General features: G+C 40.4%; 1 protein-coding gene across 1 annotated transcript in view; it reads left to right on the top strand.

Annotated features, from left to right (window-relative positions):
- The first annotated feature begins 75 nt into the window (after positions 1-75).
- The window catches only part of Fam210a (family with sequence similarity 210 member A), a 38,115-nt gene continuing 19,348 nt past the window's right edge, over positions 76-18,842 (top strand). The window contains exon 1 of the mRNA XM_028864668.2: positions 76-242. The gene's annotated coding sequence lies outside the window, so the exon portion shown is untranslated. The remainder of the gene's footprint in view (positions 243-18,842) is intronic.

Raw genomic sequence — 18,842 nt, 5'->3', positions numbered from 1 at the left:
AACTACGAGTCCCAGGGTTCCTCGCGCGGCGGCGTGCCTGCGGCCCTGCGAGCGGGCACGGAGGGTCGGAGCGCGTTGCTGGTGGGCGCGGCTGGCCTGGGCGCTGGAGGCAGAGCGTTGGCCCGAGTCCTGCGACACGGCCCCCTGCCCCACGCTTGGCCGGGTCGCCTTGCCGAGGCAGCTTCTTCCGGCCCGTGCGGCGGGATTCCGTGGAGAGCCCCCCAACACACACATCCCGAGAGGTAGCCTGGGGCCATGTTCGCAAGTGGGGCGTCGGGAGGGGGGGCCCAGCGGGCACCTTCACGGCGGGCGCGTGACTGACGGCCGCGGGGGCGGTCGGGGGCGGCCTCCCTCCTGCAGGCGGGAGTCGTCAGCACTCCTGACCCCCACGGCCGGTGGCAGTCGAAAGAGGTCACCCCTGTCCTAGGTCCTTCCGGAGTCCTGGCCGACCTCGCGCCTCCTGGTGCCCTTTTACACCTTCTCGCGTTATGATCCTTGACGCCCTGCTCTTCCGTCCGGAGTAGTTGGGGTGTCCTTTCAAAAACAACCCACAGCTTCACCTTTGGGACCGACGAGCCATTTCTTATCGCCTTGTTTGTAGTCGTGCCGTGCGCTCCAGGGAGGCATACCGTTACAGGCATTCACCTCAAGATTAGGGTCTACTTGTGCAGTAAGACAGTTTACACACCAGCACGTTAACGTGCTTCTCCATCCCTCCATCACGAGTTGTGGAAAAACCACAATCAGATTTCCAATGTATTCTGAGTTACTCCTCAGCAAATCTGATCCGTCCAAAGCAGCTTTGAACGTGTGTTTTGCTCGTCTACCTGTTTGTAGGCAATTTTATTAACATGGCCTTGGTGTAGAGTTTGTAGGATATAGCTCCCGCTTGCAATTTGTGGACATTAGCCCTTCTGAGGTTGTTGACTCTTTTATAAGCCTTGAACTAACGGCTTACTTTTAACAACTGTGAGAAATCAATTTCAGATAACTGGGATTGTGTTTTATTGTGTGCCATTATCCAGTTTAAGAGTTAACTTCCGTTCATGAATATTGACTAATGCAAAGGTCTTGTGGGACCTAGAGCCCCAAAGTGCTGTGTGCATACTGAAGCATTGGAGCTTGTTGGATCCAATGATTGAGTTTTATTTTGTTGTTTCTCACACACACACACACCCATAATTGCTACTGTCATCTTAGAGAACATAATAAGCCTAATTTTGACTTTAAAAAAATGTCATTATGTAGCCCAGGCTGGACTTAAACTCAAGATCCTGCTGTGTCAGGCCTCCCTTATGCAAGGATTACAGGCAGACCCCCAGCCACACATGTCTTACATTTTTCTCTTAGTGGAATTAAAGCCTCTTAACTCCCTTTTTATAAGATTCCCACAATGAATTGATGTTATAAAGGAGATATTCAAACTTTACTCTTTGAGGGATTTGACTCATGTAAAATGACACAGAGAAAACATTCTTGAAAGTATTAAAGTAGGGAGGAACTGTATGCACCAGGTACAAGTGTTCTCACAGTTACCTTTGTCCTCATTACTGTCTGAGTGTGATCTGGCTTTCTGGAAATTGGGTTGAAATAATAGCTAATACTTTCGTGTTTCCTACTGTTTCACACATTCCTTGCTCATTCTCTTGTGTAACCCAGTTAGGATTATCTTTGTTTTCCAGATGAGGATTGAGTTTTGTTTGCCAAGGTTGGTCTAGTAAATGGTGGAACCAAGATTTGGACCCAGGACCTCTATGCTAGTAATCAAACAGGATCTCCTAGAAGGTCACACTCAGAACTGAAAGTTTACCAACACATAGATGTTTCAAAATTATTTTCACAATTCTTAACACTCCAGTTATCACGTTCAGAGAGAAAGAAACAGCTGGCTAAGGGTGTTCCTTTGCCAGATTATGAGCTCTGCTGAGACTGGAACCATCATGTTCCTTGGTGATTTAGCTCAGGTTCATTAAACAGCACCTGCTACATAGTACATACTTAATGGATAACTGAATCTCAAAGAAAAAAAAATTGTATCTTTTTAAAAATGTAACAGAATTTGCTTGAAACCATTTTATAAGAAAGCTAGAATATATCTCTCAGAGGTGAACTTTTAATGTGTGGTTTCTGTTTTTGAAACATATTGTTTCTAACATGTAGGTAAGATGTTGGAGTTTCTTAAGAATGATCTTGTTCTGTGAGGACAGAAAGTGTAAAGAGTTTTGTTTAGTCTCTCTAAATAGTCACTACAGAAAGTGACAGTTCTGCTTCACTCTGCTGAGCTGAAAGTTGACATCTCTTCCAAGCAGAAAAAAAAAAAAATCTTTTAAAACAGGCTTTTTCTAGAGTTGAAAGGAATATTTAATTGAATCTATGTGTGATGAGTAATATATGTCAGCCCAGGCTGTAGTACCTAATATTTAATCAGACACTAATCTCGGTGTTCGTTGTTACAGTGTTTTGAAAATACAGTTACCTGTTGAATTTTAAGGTGATTATTGTCAATGACAACCTCTGTTTTAACTTAGATGTAGTTATAAATGTTTCAAGCTTGTGTCTAACTTTCCCGTTGGTTTTATATTGCTGTGGATTTTGTACTGAGAGTGTTTCTGGTGGTGACTTTAAAAAATATGTTTATTAGCAGGGCTGGGCCAGGCGTGGAGGTGCATGCCTTTAATCCCAGCACTGGGGAGACAGAGGCAGGCAGATTGAGTTCGAGGCTAACCTGGTTTATAAAGCAAGTTCTAAGACAGCCAGGACTCTGATACTCAGAGAGACCCTGTCTTAAAAAGCCAAGAATTTATAGATACAGATATAAGGTCATTGTCATTTTGATGAATTTCATAAACCCTTTTTAAGTATACATTTGACAACATTTACTCTGTCTTTAAATCCTTCACTTTCTTCCCTCCCACTTGTCTCTTCCTTTTCTAAGATACTCCCACTTCACTTTCATGTCATACACTTGTTTACATATGTAAATGCTTTTACCTGCAAAAACTGGGATCCACATATGAGAGAAAACAGCAATGTTTGTCTTGCTTTTTTCACTTAACATAGTGATCAGCAGTTGTACCATTCCCAGGCAAATGGCAGTATTTCATGTGTGTGTGTGTGTGTTGTGTGTGTGTGTGTGTGTGTGCGCGCGCGTGCGTGCGCGCGTGCAGGCAGGCAGGAGTATGAAAGTCAAACTACAATGTTGGCTGTCAATCCTTGCCTTCCATCTTGTTGGAGACATGGTCTCCTTGTTGTACCAGTGACCTGAGCTTTTGGGGATTCTCCTGTGTTCTCACATGCCATCATAGGGTACTGGGATTAGAGACAGGCACCACTGGCCCTGGCTTTTGCACGAGTTCTGGTAAGTCTCACTCAGGTCTTCACAAATGCAGGCAAACACTTTACCCACAGACTGTCTCCCCAGTGCCACCATAGTTTCATTCTTTATGGCTAAACAAAACTATTTTGTATATGTACCACATTTCCTCCATCCATTTATCTCTTAGTGTACACTTAGGCTAATTCTAGAAGTTGGCTGTTGTGAGTAATAACACAATAAACATGGATGTGGAGGTATCTTTGGAGTATATTGGTTTGTATTTCTTTGTGTGTATTGCCAGGAGTGATATCACTAAATCAATATGGCAGTTCTGTTTTTAGTTTTTTCTACATTGGCTGAGTTGATTTACATTCTCATCAGCAGTGTTTAAAGATTCCCATTTCCACAAACAGCAATATTTACTATTTTTTTCTTCATTTTTAAAAACCTTGGGGGCTGTCTATGTGTTTATGTGAATGTCTGTGTTTGTGTAGCAAGTATGAGTGTGGCACGTGGACACCATAGGACACCTTGGGTGTGTTTCTTGCCCTTCCAACTTGGTTTTAAATGTTGCCCCATAGATCTCTCATGTTCTGCCTTTCTTGTTACTTTTGACTGTTCTAATTCATCTACCTTGTTTCCAGGACTCAATGTTCTGTCTTCCATTTGATCTGTTTTAGTGGTAAGGATTTTTATTTGATATATTGAGATTTTGTAAAATTTCTGTTATCTATTTTTCCCATTTTCATGTGTGCAGTGTGCATGCCTATGTATATGCATGTTTGCATTGTGTGCAAATGAGCATGCACATGTTGAGCATGTAGAGTCCCAGAGTCCCAAGGATGATATTGAGAATCATCCTTAACCACTCTTTACCATTTTCATTTTGAGGCAGGATGTCACTAGGTATCTTGCTCTGAGGATCCCCTCTCTGCCTTCCTTCCAGGCTGGAAGTCCAGGTGGCCCACCGTGCCCATCCAGCATTTACATAGATTCTGGGTATCTGAACTCCAGGCCTTACGCAGGGCAAGCCATCTCTCCAGCCCCAATGTTTCTATTTCTTTATTGAATTCCCCTTTCATAACCTATACTGTCTTCCTTATTTCATTCAATTGATTACTTTTCTTTGAAATCATTCAGGAGTTTACTACGTCATCTTTGACTTTATTGAACATTCCTACAAGCATTCTCTTGAGTTATTTGAGAGTCCGCATACCCAACTCTCAGTGGAATTCGGTACTGTAGAATGAATATTTTCTGAACAAGTCACATTGCTTTGATAGTTCTTGTTTCTTGTGCTTCTGTATTGGGACTTTTCTGGGGTGGGGTTCATGACTAGGTATTTTAATCACCCCTGTTCTTTCAAATTGAAGTGTTTTCTGTATTCAGGTAGAACTGATTTACGCTATGATTGAGGTGTACTGAACTAATGGTAGAGCTCAGTAGCTAACCACTCAACCTCTGTGCTCAGGACACTGAGCCCAATCTCCAGTACTAACATAGACTACAGAAACAACAGCTGATGGATACATCCACTGGGAAAGTATGCCGACAAGTAATAGGAAACCAAACAATACTCTTAAACTCCAGAGACTCTCAGAGAGTAAAGGAACTGCCAGAAGTGCCAATTAAAGGTAGACTGAGAAGAGAAAGGGGAACATGAATCCAGTCAGACATGCTAAAACAATTCTGCCATTAGAAGACTGAGGCTGCGGGCGGTGGTGGCGCACGCCTTTAATCCCAGCACTCGGGAGGCAGAGCCAGGCGGATCTCTGTGAGTTCGAGGCCAGCCTGGGCTACCAAGTGAGCTCCAGGAAAGGCGCAAAGCTACACAGAGAAACCCTGTCTCGAAAAACCAAAAAAAAAAAAAAAGAAGACTGAGGCTGGATAACCCCAAACCCAGACCAGCTTATGCTCTGTGGGAGAGCCAGTCTTGAAAAGAAAAGAAAGGAACGGAGAGAAAGGAGAGAGAGAGAGAGAGAGAGAGAGAGAGAGAGAGAGAGAGAGAGAGAGAGAGAGATATCGATCCAAGGTTTGTACACAGAATTACATACCCAATAAGGGAGCCATGGTGGCTACAGTTGTCAACTTAACAGGGTCTAGACTCACTTGGGAGATGGCCTTTGGCTATGTAATCAGTGATTATTAACTGAGTAGGGAAGGCAGGTCCACTAAGGAGCATTCTCTTGCTGGGATCCTTGCCTGTATCATAGAGAAAGGAAGCTGACCAGAAGCATGCATTCATCATTCTCTTTTTCCTGCCTTTTTCTGTAGTTGAAACAGATAAGGTCTCAGAAACATAGCCTCCTCCATCTCCCAGGCTTTTCCCCATGTCACTGTAATTCCCTAGCTTTCTGTCCTTCCTAAGAAAGTTAAATGAAGGTAGGACTCCATGATATGGAAGACTTTGCAATGATGACAGTCTAGAAGAAGTGACAGAAATGTAGGATATTGTGTACACAAAGTAGTTCATAGTGGAATGTAGCTATTGATAATTACCAGTGGAAATGTATGAAATGTTTATAAAGTGGAGTGGCTGAGGTGTATCAGAGGGTGAGGTCATTAAAGATAAGAGGTCAAGAAACCGAGGCATTAGAGTATTTGGGGGCAAAAGTAGAATCTTCAATTCTGATTCTTTTTTCAAAATAAATTTTAACATGAAGGATAAAGCAAGAACCTGTATGGATTTCTAGCTTCTAAAAATACCATTCTTTTTTTTTTTTTGCTTTTCGAGACAGGGTTTCTCTGTGTAGCTTTGCGCCTTTCCTGGAACTCACTTGGTAGCCCAGGCTGGCCTCGAACTCACAGAGATCCACCTGGCTCTGCCTCCCGAGTGCTGGGATTAAAGGCGTGTGCCACCACTGCCCGGCTTAAAAGTACCATTCTTATTTTAGGAAACTCTTTTACCCTATGTACTACCTAAATTTTTTTCTTGAACCTACCAAGCTGTTTTTACGATGTGATATTCTAGTGCACCAACCCCTGCTAATTTTCATACAAATTGATTAACCTTTGTATTATCAAAAGACTCACTGGTATATGGGTTTTTGTTCTTTAGTCTATAGTTCAAATATGTCTTTGTCTGACCTCTGCACCCTTTTTTAAAAACAAACTTTGGAGAGTAGATCTCTAAACATTTGGTAGTTTTCCTTTTTCTCCACAGTGTATCTACAACATAGACTAGTGTAAACTAAAATCATTCTATAAGCACTGGTGAAATTGAAAATTCAGGCAACTGGTGCCATTAATCTCATTCAAAAATTATCTTTAGTCAGTTCATGTGTAAAAAGACTTCATACCATAAATGCTGCTTAAATGGTTCAGCAGTATGAGGAGGAAAGCCAAACAGATGGTAGTTTTGTGTATTTGGAGCACCTTGGAGTAGTAAATGGTAGCTTTACACACCTGGCTTTACCAGTAAATTACTTTCTGCTTTAGGTATCAGAAATGGACTTAAGTTGGCTCTAACAATAATGGAAAAAGACAATAACAAGAAGTTTAAAAGGCAAGAAGACTCTCCTTGTTCCAGAGCTCTAGCTCTGCCTTAACATGTTAGTGTGGTTCCAAGGCTGGACACTGAAGAGCTGTCAAGCTTCCTGTAGTCTCTGTTGTATGTGTTTGGGTAGGAAATAAGCTAGCAGCACCACCTACCCCCTTCACCTCCCTCCTAAAACCACCCCCACCCCCAATTCCTTAAACTGTTCTGTCACTAGCTGTAGGCAGAAGTTTCTCTTCCACCTGCCAGTTCCCAAATATTCAGCAGCTGTTTCTCAATTAACTGACTCAGAGGCTTAATATTACTTATAAATGTTTGGCCGGTAGCTCAGGCTTATTACTAATTAGCTCTTACACTTAAATTAACCCATAATTCTTATCTGTGTTTAGCCAGGTGGCTTGGTACCCTTTCTCAATGTGGCATTCTCATCTCGCTTCCTTTGCATCTGGATGGTGACTTCTTGACTCCGCCTTTTCTCTTCCCAGCATTCTGTTTTGCTTTCCCACCTAACTTCCTGCCCAGCTGCCAGCCAATCAGTGTTTTATTAAACCAATTCGAGTGACAAATCTTTACAGTGTACAAGAGGATTATTCCACAGCAACAGGCCCACTCTGAACTAACAACAGTCATCAGAAGCTGTGCATTGTTACTTCTCCCCACATTTGTGTGTATGAGTATGTGTATCTTGCATGTGAACCACTGGATGCATATGGAAGTCAAAATGTGTAGCTAGAGTTTTGCTGCCTTGCCCACAGTCAGGACAAATCTTTGTCACCAGCCAGTCCCACAGCAGCTCAGACCCAACCAAGTAAACACAGAGACTTATATTGCTTACAAACTGTATGGCCGTGGCAGGCTTCTTGCTAACTGTTCTTGTAACTTAAATTAATCCATTTCCATAAATCTATACCTTGCCCTGTGGCTTGTGGCTTACCCGTGTCTTCACATGCTTCTTGTCATGGCGGCGGCTGGCAATGTCTCCTTCCCTTCCTGTTCCCTTAATTCTCCTCTCTGTTAGTCCCGCCTATACTTCCTGCCTGGCTATCAGTGTTTTATTTATTGAACAATCAGAGCAACAGATTTGACATACAGACCATCCCACAGCAAAAACGTAATTTGCAAGGTTCTCTCCTTGCATCGTGTTGGTTCCAGAAATCAAACTCAGGCCATCAGGCTTAGCTGCAAGTGCCTTTAGGAGCCTTCTTGCAGGTATCCTACCCCCATATGGAGTTTTAATCAGATTTCAATATTGAAGCTGAAAGAAAGTTAATAAAACTATCTATACGGGGCTTCTAAAAGTGTTCTGAGTAGGCAACTAATAGTATCCATTATATTGATGTGCCAAGTAGTTCAGTTGACATAGTATCTATTTTAGTTTTTAGTTATTCTCTGAAATTTTCAGATCTACAGTAGCATCAGGAATCTGTGACTATTGTCTTTTTATTTTTATTTTTTCTAAATAAAAGCTAAAATTTTTGGGTAGTTAAGTCACACTAGTCAGACTCCAAGTGTTGAGTAGCCTGCCTGTCAAGAGCACCTGCCTTATTGTTCATTGTGAATGTGGAACATTGCCATTGTTACAGAAAACTACAGACAGAGCTGCTCTGAGTTGTTCATGTGAAGCTTTTGTCTAAATATTTAGCTGCAGAGGGATACTAACACACCTACATACACATAAAAAAAATTGTACTAGATCTTATTAGTGATTATATGACCTAGAATTTACCCACTTGAGAAATAAAGGTTATTCATGAGATAATACAATATTTGGGATACTAGTTAGCTTTTAAAATTACTGGGCTTTGTAGACCAGGCTAGCCTGGTCTACAGAGCAAGATCCAGGAAAGGCGCAAAGCTACACAGAAAAACCCTGTCTCAAAAAACCAATAAAATAAAATAAAATAAAATTACTGGGCTTTTTAAAGCACCCTTTCTATTGAAAAAGTACAAAACTATTTTATTGTCCAGTACTCCCAGATAATAACACTTTGGTATTGGCCCTTGAAGTTTGAAATAGAGATGATGTTGTAATGTGACTATGTAGGGGTATAGAGCCCTGGTAGTAATCCTGGCACAGCCTTGCTTTCCTTAGAACACCCCCATATGTTTGGTGTCATCTTCTCCGTATTCTGAAGCTCTGTTCAAGTAGAATCAGAGCTGAAGAACTTAGTATTAAGTGCCATAAAATGCTCACTAATGCAGAAATTCTGCTTATAGATGCTTCTTAAAGATTTTTAAAGGTGGGCAAAGTTTTATGTAATAGAGTACATTAAAATTGGAAACAAGTTTTTTAGACTTAAGTAAATGATTAAATCAGTTCTGTTTTTTCAAAATGAATTATTTCTTACCTAGCTCTTCTGGCTGATAAACAGACTAGTGGCAAATAAGATGCCACTTCATGTGATACAAAAAACAGTAACCCAGAATTCTGAATTAAAGTCATTGTTTCGTTGTCAGCAGCTTCCTGTGTACAAAGGTCAAAGACTGAACATTTAGATAATTGTTTAGGAAGATCTCTACAAATAATCTAGTTTCAGGAACCACCAAGTTCGCTTTCCCCACTCTGCCATTTCTTCAAGTACTGCCTTTAACGTATTGTCGTAATTTCAGTTTGTTCCTTACAAATCCAAAGTCTCTTGTAGTTCCGTAAGTACATGACAGTTCTGCACTGCAGTGCCAGCTTTAATTCTCATCGCCCCTTGTTATGGTTGAAGTCTAAAATGGCCTCCACAGGCTCAGGTGCTGAGGGCCTGATGCCCAGCAGATGCTGCTGCTCTGGGAAAGGTGGAAACCTCCAGAAGAAAGAAGGTCCTTGTGAGGAAGCCTTAGAAGGTTGTACCTGGTCTCCATTCCCCTTTCTTTGCTTCCTGTCTACTGTGGGTAGACACTTCATATGCTCTTACTGAGGTGATGTTCTGCTGCTCCATGGTCTCAAAATCAGTGTAGAACTATAGACAGATTGTACAGCCGTGAGCCAAAAATTACACCTTGACGAAGAATCCTTGCATACTGATTCTCTGTATTGTTCCACCTGCCACTTCTGCCTGAGCCTAGAATAACCACCCCTTTTCGTTCTGTCTGAGTTGTTCTTTCAAATGTATCTGGGGTAATTATTACTGAATCACTAGAGTTTATAGCATTTTCTGATTCTTCTTGTTGTTTAGTTTTGTGTTTGTGTTTTTGTTTTCCTCCTTAATATCCAGTAGGCTTATGAATGTTTCTCAAATCTTGGAATATTTACCTTTTCATAACTAAATTGTAAACTACTTGAAGGCAGTGATCATATTTATACAAATTTGTTCTTCATGCTAAAAGGTTACAGCTCTGTGTACTGTCCAGTGCTTGATCAATAAAAAATGCATTCATTTAGTTTAGTTTCATGACTTTTCCTAGGGAGATATAAGCAAATACCTGAAGACAGACCAAAGAAACAATTCTACCCAAGTCTTTCTTAGAGAGGGGCCTCATGAATTTTGTAGCTGTCTGGGACTTATGTGCTTTCTCCATCCAGGAATGAGTGCTTTAATTTAGAGTAAATAGACACAGGACAGTTTTATGACTATTTTGCTTTGATATACTGTAGGTACTCAAGAGGTACAACAGAAAATAAGGCACTCTGGTCCGTACCCCTAGAAGGCTTGCAAGAGTGAAGTTTACAGTGGTAATGTTAGGCAATGAGAGATGCTTACTAAATGCTTGAATACTGACCACTAAAGCAGTAGAGGCTCCAGTGGAAGAGAGTAGAGAGAGGAAGCAGACCTAATTCCCTTTGACTGTCAGGACAGAAAGAGCTAGGGCTGCTGCTTGGCCTGAGATATCACCTGCTCATCTGTATGTACTCACCTGTGCTGGCTAGTATTATATCAACTTGACCCAGCTAGTCATCAGAGCAGAGGAAGCCTCCATTGAGAAAATGCATCTATAAGATTCAGCTGTAGGCAAGCCTGTTGGGCATTTTCTTAATTAGAAATCCTTAGGCTGGTAGTCCTGGATTCTATAAGAAAACAGGCTGAGCAAGCCCGGGGGTGGGGGGCAGTAAGCAGCACTCCTCCATGGCCTCTGCATCAGCTGCTGCCTCCAGCCAGGATCCAGCCCTGCTTCAGTTCCTGTCCTGACTTCCTTCAATGATAGACTATGATGTTGAAGTGTAAGCCAAATAAACTCTTTCCTTCCCAATTCGCTTTTGGTCATGGGTATCATCACAGCAACAGTGACCCTAACTAGGACATCGCCCAAGTATTGTTTTCAGGAACGAGGGGTGTGTTTGTGCTAATTCTTATTTTCAGACATACTCAGATTATGTATAGATGTCACACATAGGGTGATGTTGATGTCAATTGAGTTTAAGATGTGCTTTGAAACTGAAAAGCCTTAAAGCAGTGGTCAGGAAAAAGCATAATAAGGAAGATATCATGAAAATGTGAATAAAAATGCTACCAAAAATGACAGTGGCTTGCCCTTGTTATGGAAAGTGTAAGTTATTTTTCTTATTGCCACATATGTTCTATACTTATAACATACAAGAGCAACAGAAGTTAAAACTGCACAGTAGAAAGAAATTAATGGTCTTAACATTAAGAAGGTAAAACATAGAGAAAGAAGGAAAAACTTGTACTGTAGAATTGAAAGTTCTGTCAGGAAAGAGAGTTCCTTGTAACTGCAGTTCAAACTTGAGAGTAGAGATAAGAATATGACCAAGTCATTGTTCAAGACTTGAGGATTTTGACTGTTTACTTCTCTAGACTCTTAACAGTGAAAGGTAGAGCTAGAGAAAGCCAACAACACCAAAGTGAAGTGTCCCAGAGGTTGACTTACATGGTCCAAGTCCACCATACCATCTGCTTTCCCAGTAGAACATACTGCTGTCAGCCTTTTAATGCTATGACTGGTGTTTCAAAGTCATTAGTTTGTTTCCTTGCTATAATGAAATTCCATTAGCTAGATAGTTTAGAAACCATGGAAATTGATTTCTCACACTTCTGGAGCAGGGAGTTCAAAATGAAGATGTAGACAATTAATTATGTTGTTTGGGTGGGTCCCACTCATGGTTCCTAGATAGCCATCTTTCCCATGTAAATCTACATGGTAAAGGGCTGATAAGCTCTATGGAGTCTTTTAAAAGGGTACTTACTCCAGCTTGAGGTCTCTGGTCTTTTGACCCAGTCACTTTTAAAACCCACATCCTAATACTACTGCCTTTGCAGGGGACACAAATATTCAGACCATCTGTAGTGTTGAAGGCTTTTTGTATGTTTGAGAAGATATTTCTGTTTGACACTAGTGTCAAGCTGAATTTTTTATTACCGTAGTAATTGTAGTAAAAGATTTATGGAGTACGGTACATTGTGATATTTAAAGGAATGCATACTTCGTATCCTGATCAAATCAAGGTGACTAGCATTTCTCTCCCTCCCTCCTTCCCTCCCTCCCTCCCTTCCTTCCTCCTTCCCTCCTGTCCTCCTTTTCTGTTTTGGCCAGCATCTCTCAAAATTAAGAGATTGGTTACGGCAAACCACAGTTGTTTCCCCTGTGCTGTATAGCACACTAGCAGTTACTCTTGTCTGCGTTTTGGTAGCCATCATCTAATGTCCCTCTGTCATTCCTCCTCCACACCCTCCCCAAACTCAGTAATCTCTATTCTACATTCAGATTTATAGTTTTAACATTTACACAGGAGAAAGAACATGTAATGTTTGCCTTTTTGTATCTGGCCTCTTTCACTTAATGGTATGTCCTCCAGTTTCATGTTTTGCCTCAAATGGCAGGATTTTACTCTCTACGGCTAGATAATCTGTGTGTGTGTGTGTGTGTGTGTGTGTGTGTGTGTGTGTGTGTGTGTTTATAGCCCATATTTTCTTTATCCACTCATTTCCCACAGATACCTAGCTTCATTCTACATCTTGACTGTTATAAATAGTACCTCCATAAACATTGGTGTTCTCACTTTCACACTCTCCCTTCCCCCAACACACACACACACACACACACACACACAAATTGATATAGCAAATTGATATAGTGACTTCATCACCTTTGTCTATATAACCCAGTAGTAGAGTGGCAGGATCATAATAGATCTATTTTTAACTTTTTATGGAACCGCCATTCTGTTCTCCACAGTGGCTATACTCATTTATGTTATCTCCAACTGCATAAGAATTCCCTTTTCTCTAGATCTTTAGCAGCCAGCTGTAGATGTAATGGTCTTATTAAACAAGAAACACAGAGCCAAATGCAGTTAAAAGCCCAAGAGGTCAAAACAGTAGCTAAGAGCTGAGACTTAAAACCGCCTTCTTACACTTTGCTGCCGTCCTTCCCCTCAGAAAGAGGCCTACTTCCTGTGTGTCTGTCTTTTTATTGACTTTCTGTTCTGCCTTCTCATTGGTTATAAACCCAACCACATGACCTCATCACTGCCTGTCTATATAGACCTCCAGGTCTCTATGGTTTGTATTGAGATTAAAGGTATATGTCTCCAAACTGGCTATATCCTTGAACACACAGACTCTGCCTGCCATGTGATTGGATTAAAGGCGTACGCCACCACCGCCCGGCTTCTGCTATGGCTTGCTATTAGCTCTGACCCCCAGGCAACTTTATTTATTAACATACAAATAAAATCACATTTCAGCACAAATAAAATACCACCAGAGCCAGCACTTGTTATTTTTGTAGTTTTGATAATAGCCATTTTAAGTTGGGTGAGATGATATTTCATTGAGGGGTGCTTGTCTGTTGTTTGTTTTTGAGATAAGACCTAATAGCCCAGGCTGACCTGGAACTCACTACATAATTGATATACTTGAACTTCTGGGTCTCCTGCTTCTTCCTCCCCAGTGCTGGAATTCTAAGTGTGCACCACCACATGTGGTTTATGCCTTGCTGGGCATAAACCCAAACCTAGGGTTTTATGACTGCTAGCTAAGTACTCTGACAGCTGCGCTACAATCAATCCTGTTTGCTTGTTTTTAAAAGAGCATCTCTTTGAATGGCCCGGTCTAGTTCGGGTTGGTTTTGTATAAGATGGTATTAGATGAGAGCAAAATGTGAAATTTGAACTTCTTCTCATAGACCCTCTCAGTACCATTTATTGAAAAGGCCTTCTGTTAAGAGTCAGATGGCTGTAGATATAAGGACTTTATTTCTAGGATTTCTATTCTGTTCCTCCCAGCTTTGTGTCTTGTTTCTTCTAGGCATTTTTGTTGTTTGTTTGTTTGTTTGTTTGTTTGTTTGTTTTATGCAGGAGTGTTTTGCCTGCATGTATGTATGTGGACATGTGTGCTTAGTTCCTATGGAAGCCAGAGTGTGTAAGAATTCCTGGAACTGGATGGAGTTGCATACAGTTGAGTTGCCATGTGGGTTTAGGGACATGAACCTGGATCTTCTGCGAGACTAGTCACTGAGCCATCTCTCCAGTCCTGTGTGTCTGATTTTTAGTGATAGTAACAAGCTGTTTTGATTAATGTACTTCTATGAATACCTCCAACTCTGTTCTGTTGTTCAGTATCACATTCCCTATTGTGGATCTTTTGTGTTTACCTATGAATTTTAGGATTGTACTTGATAGCTTTTTGGGAAAAAAAAAAAACTGGGCTCTTTTTTTTTTTTTTTTTTTTTAATGGGTATTGCACAAAGTCTAAATTGTTTTAGATGGTGTAGAAATTTTAACAGTAGTAAGTCTGCTGGTCCTTTATAGAAGAGAAGTCTTTTTATATGGGCTTTTTTCTTTTATCGAGTGTTTTGTAAGTGTAGAGGGTTTTTTTTACTTCCTTGATTAAATATATTCCCAAGTTGTTTGTGAATGGGATTGCTTAGCAAGTTTTAAATTTTTATTTAATTTTTTATTTTTTTTTATTTTTTTTTACAAACTTTGTTTTATGTGCATTACAGACAGTTGTGAGCTGCCATGTGGGTGCTGGGAATTGAACCCAGGTCCTCTGGAAGAGCAGGCAGTGCTCTTAACCACTGAGCCATCTCTCCAGCCCTTATTTTTTATAGAATATATTCTGATCACAGTTTCTCTTCCTCCAACTCTTCCCAGATCCTTTCCACATCCCCACCCACCCAGCTTCCAAGCCGTCCTTTCTCTCTGTCTTTTCAGGGGAGAGAAAAACAAAACAACAAAAACAGACCAAAAAAAAAAAAAAAAAAAAAAAGAATAAAAAATAAAAAAACAAAGAAAAGGCAGAAGAAACACAAATACACACACACACATACACATAAAAGAAAGAAAATAATGAAAACACAAAACCAGAAACCATAATATACAAAAGACCAGTAAGACCAAAAAAAAAAAAAAAAAAAAAAAAAGGCCAAACATGCAGTAAAAGACAAAAAGTCTTCAGGTTAATGTTGTGTTGGCCACCTACTGCTGGGCATGGGGCCTACCCTTAGGTGAGACTCCATTGGAAAATTTTTTCCTTTGCAAGTAGATGCCATTTGGTTGGTATTGTTTTTCACTAAATTCAGTAGCTGCCCCTTAAGCAACTCCTGTCCTAACTGGTAATTGCGATTCCGCAGCTACCAGTAGCGGATTGGCCACATTGGCTGTAGCCTGGTGGGAATTCCGTTCCTTCAGGCACCGACTATATTACAGCAGCTAAAGGGAACTGTATCTAGATCTCTATTCCTCTGTAGAACTCAAGATTCAAAGGCAAATACAAAAGATCCATAATAGGAAATGTGATACTGAACAAAAGAACAGAGTTGGAGGCCTTCATAGAACTACATTTGCTTAGAGAGGCTGAATAGCTAGTAGCTAGCCTCCTCTCCTAGTTCAAGTCTCCCCCAAATCAGCATGTTTTTCTGCTCAGCTCCCATTTAAGAACCCTGACTACACCTGGTTCCTCCCTACCACTTCCTGTCATTTAGTTGCTGACACAGTCTTCTGACCCAAGGGTAATTTTATTTAATCAAACAAAGGTAACATGTCTTCACATCATTAAACAAATATTCCATGGCATAAACGAATGTAACACATCTTAAATTAATATCCCACAAGAGTTAGGAATGTCCACTTCCCTCTCTCAGAGCTGGCACCTCATTCGGTTTAAACCTATACAGGCCCTATGCATGCTGTAACAGTTCCTATGAGCTCCTAGATGTCAGTCCTATTGTTTCTGGAAGATACTGTTTCCTTAGTGTCATCCTCTGGCCCTTACAATCTTTCAGCCTCCACTTCTTATAGCTCCCTGAGCCCTGGAGGAGGGATTTGATGGAGACATTCTGTTTAGGACTTGTTGGCAGAAGTTTCTCTCCCTCCTGCCTGTTCCCAAATACCCAGCAGCCACTTCCCAAATAATTGACTAGGAGGCTTAATAATACTTATAAATGCTCGGCCGGTAGCTCAGGCTTATTGCTAACTAGCTCTTACACTTAAATTAACCCATAATTCTTATCTGTGTGTAGCCACATGGCTTGGTACCTTCCCTTAGTGCAGCATTCGCATCTTGCTTCCTCTGTATCTGCCTAGTGATTCCTTGACTCTGCCCTTTCTCTTCCCAGAATTCTCCTGGTCTGGTCACCCTGCCTATACTTCTTGCCTATACTTCCTGCCTGGCTACTGGCCAATCAGTGTTTTATTAAACCAATTTGAATGACGTCTTTACAGTGTACAAGAACATTATCCTACAGCAAGGACTGAGTGCAAAGTCTCTCACTCTGCACGTTGTCCAGGTGTGGGTCTCTGTGTTAGTTCCATCTACTGCCAGGAGGAAGCTTTTCTCACAGTGACTAAGCAAGCCACTGATCTTTGGGTATGGCAGAATGTTGTTAGAAGTCATTTTATTGCTATATTCCTTTACCATAACAATACTAACTGGTTTTTCACTTGGGCCCAGGGCCTATCTAGTCTCAGGTTCTTGGCCACCTGAGGAGTGTCAGGCATGGGTTCCACATCACGGAGCAGGCCTTAAGTCCAATCAGAGATTGGTTGGTTGCTCCATGTTTGCACCATTATGCAGGCAGGTCTCCATTGTAGACGGCAGGGTTTGTATATGGGTTGCTGGTTGCCTTCCCTCCTCTGGTAGCATGCAGAGTACCTTCCAGTACCATGAACACTAGTCAGTAGGGGTGAAGACTCTAGTTAGGAACCAGCTTGACTTATCCCCTTTGATGAAATAGGTAGGTGTTATCTTCAGTAATGGAACCTTACCATCAGTTTGTGGAAAGCAACCAAACAGCCTTGGCAGTAGCCAACAACTCAACCAGATGTAACCTATCCCTGGAACTGGAGGCTTCATTTGGAGGTGAAAGATGTCTGGTTGGGGCCTTGTCTCCCACATTATTTGGAGTTCTTTCATACATGTATATATGTTAAGAAGCTGTTACAGTAAATGTATAAAATCATGGCATCTGCAAATAAAGATATTTTAATTTCTTTCTTTCATATTTATATCCCCTTGTTCTCCTTCAGTTTTCTGAGTGCTCTAGCTGACACTATTTTGAACAGTTATAAAATCAAGTACTATTTTGAACAGTTATAGAGAAAGTAGACAGCCTTGTCTTGTTCCTGATTTTAGTAGAATTGCTTCTAATACTGTCTGTTTAGGTCAGTGGTTTTCAACCTTTCTAACGCTGTTACTGTTTAATATAGTTCCTCATATTGTGGTGATTCCCAACCATAAAGTTATTTTATTGCTACTTCATAACTGTAATTTTGCTACTATTATGAAATGTAATGTAAGTATCTGATATGCAGAATATCTGATACGTGACCCTCAGGGCATCTTTACCACTGGTTTAGGTTGATGTTGGCTTATGGACTTGCTTGTAGCCCTAGGTTTTTTTTTTTTCAAGACTTTTATCATTGAAGGGATGTTGAATTTTGTCCAAAGCCTCTTCTTTTCTGCATCTAATAAGATGATCATGTGGCTTTTGTCTTTCAGTCTATTTATGTGGTGGATTATGTTTATTGGTTTACATGTGTTGAACCATTCCTGTACCTCTGGGGTGAAGCCTACTTGATCATTGTAGATAATTGTTTTGATATGTTCTTGGATTTGGTTTGCAGATATTTTATTAATAAATTTTGCATCAGTTTTCATAAGTGACAATGTTCTGCAGTTTTCTTTGTTGGGTCTTTATGTGGTTTAGCTATCAGGGTAATTGTGGCCTCATAAAAAGAATTAGGCAATGTTCCTTCAGTTCTTATTTTATGGAATAATTTGAGTAGTATTGGTATTGACTATTCTCTGAAGGTTTTAATTATGTGCTGACTCCATCGGACTCTGGGATTTCTTTGGTTGCAAGATTCTTATTTACTGGTACTTCACTAGGGATTGTGGATCTGTTTGATTTTTGCCTATCTGATCTTAATTTGACTTTGGTAGGTCTTTTATGTCAAGAAATGTATTCATTTATTTTATGTTTGGTTGAGTACAGATTTTTAAAGTATGTACTTAAGATCTCTGGATTTCCTTAGTTTCTATAGTAATGCACCCCTTTATATCTCTAATATTATTTATTTGGAACTTCTCTCTTTCTTCATCTTTTAGTTAATTTGGCTATTAGTTTATCAGTATTACTGATTTTCCCAAAGAACCAATTCTTCCTTTCATTGAGTATTTGTATGTGTCTGTTTCTGTCTTTTTTATTTCAGCTGTTTGAATATTTCTTGCTGTCTGCTTCTTTTGGGTGTTATTTCTTCTTTTTGTTCTGGAACTTTCATGTATACTATTAAGTTATTAATATGAGATCTCTCCAATTTTTTTTGTATAGGCACCTAGTGTTAGAACTTGCCTCTTAGAACACCCTTCATTGTGCCCCATAGGTTTGAGTATGTTGTATATTCATTTTCATTCAATTCTAAAAAGTTTTCAATTTCTTTATTTCTGTCTTGGCTCATTTAACATGTGTTTCCATGAATTTGTATACTTCCTATTGTTTCTGTTGTTGTTGGTATCCAGCTTTAATTCATGGTGGTCAGAAAGGATACAAGGTATTTCAGCTTTCTATATCTGTTGAGACTTGTATAGTGTCCAAGTATCTGTTTCGGAGAATGTTCCATGAACTGCTGAGAAGTTGTTAAAT

The sequence above is a fragment of the Peromyscus leucopus genome, chromosome 19, assembly GCF_004664715.2.
Source record: "Peromyscus leucopus breed LL Stock chromosome 19, UCI_PerLeu_2.1, whole genome shotgun sequence".
Lineage (NCBI taxonomy): Eukaryota > Metazoa > Chordata > Mammalia > Rodentia > Cricetidae > Peromyscus > Peromyscus leucopus.
The sequence above is the reverse complement of the archived record's forward strand: the minus strand, read 5'-3'. Positions and strand labels throughout refer to the sequence as shown.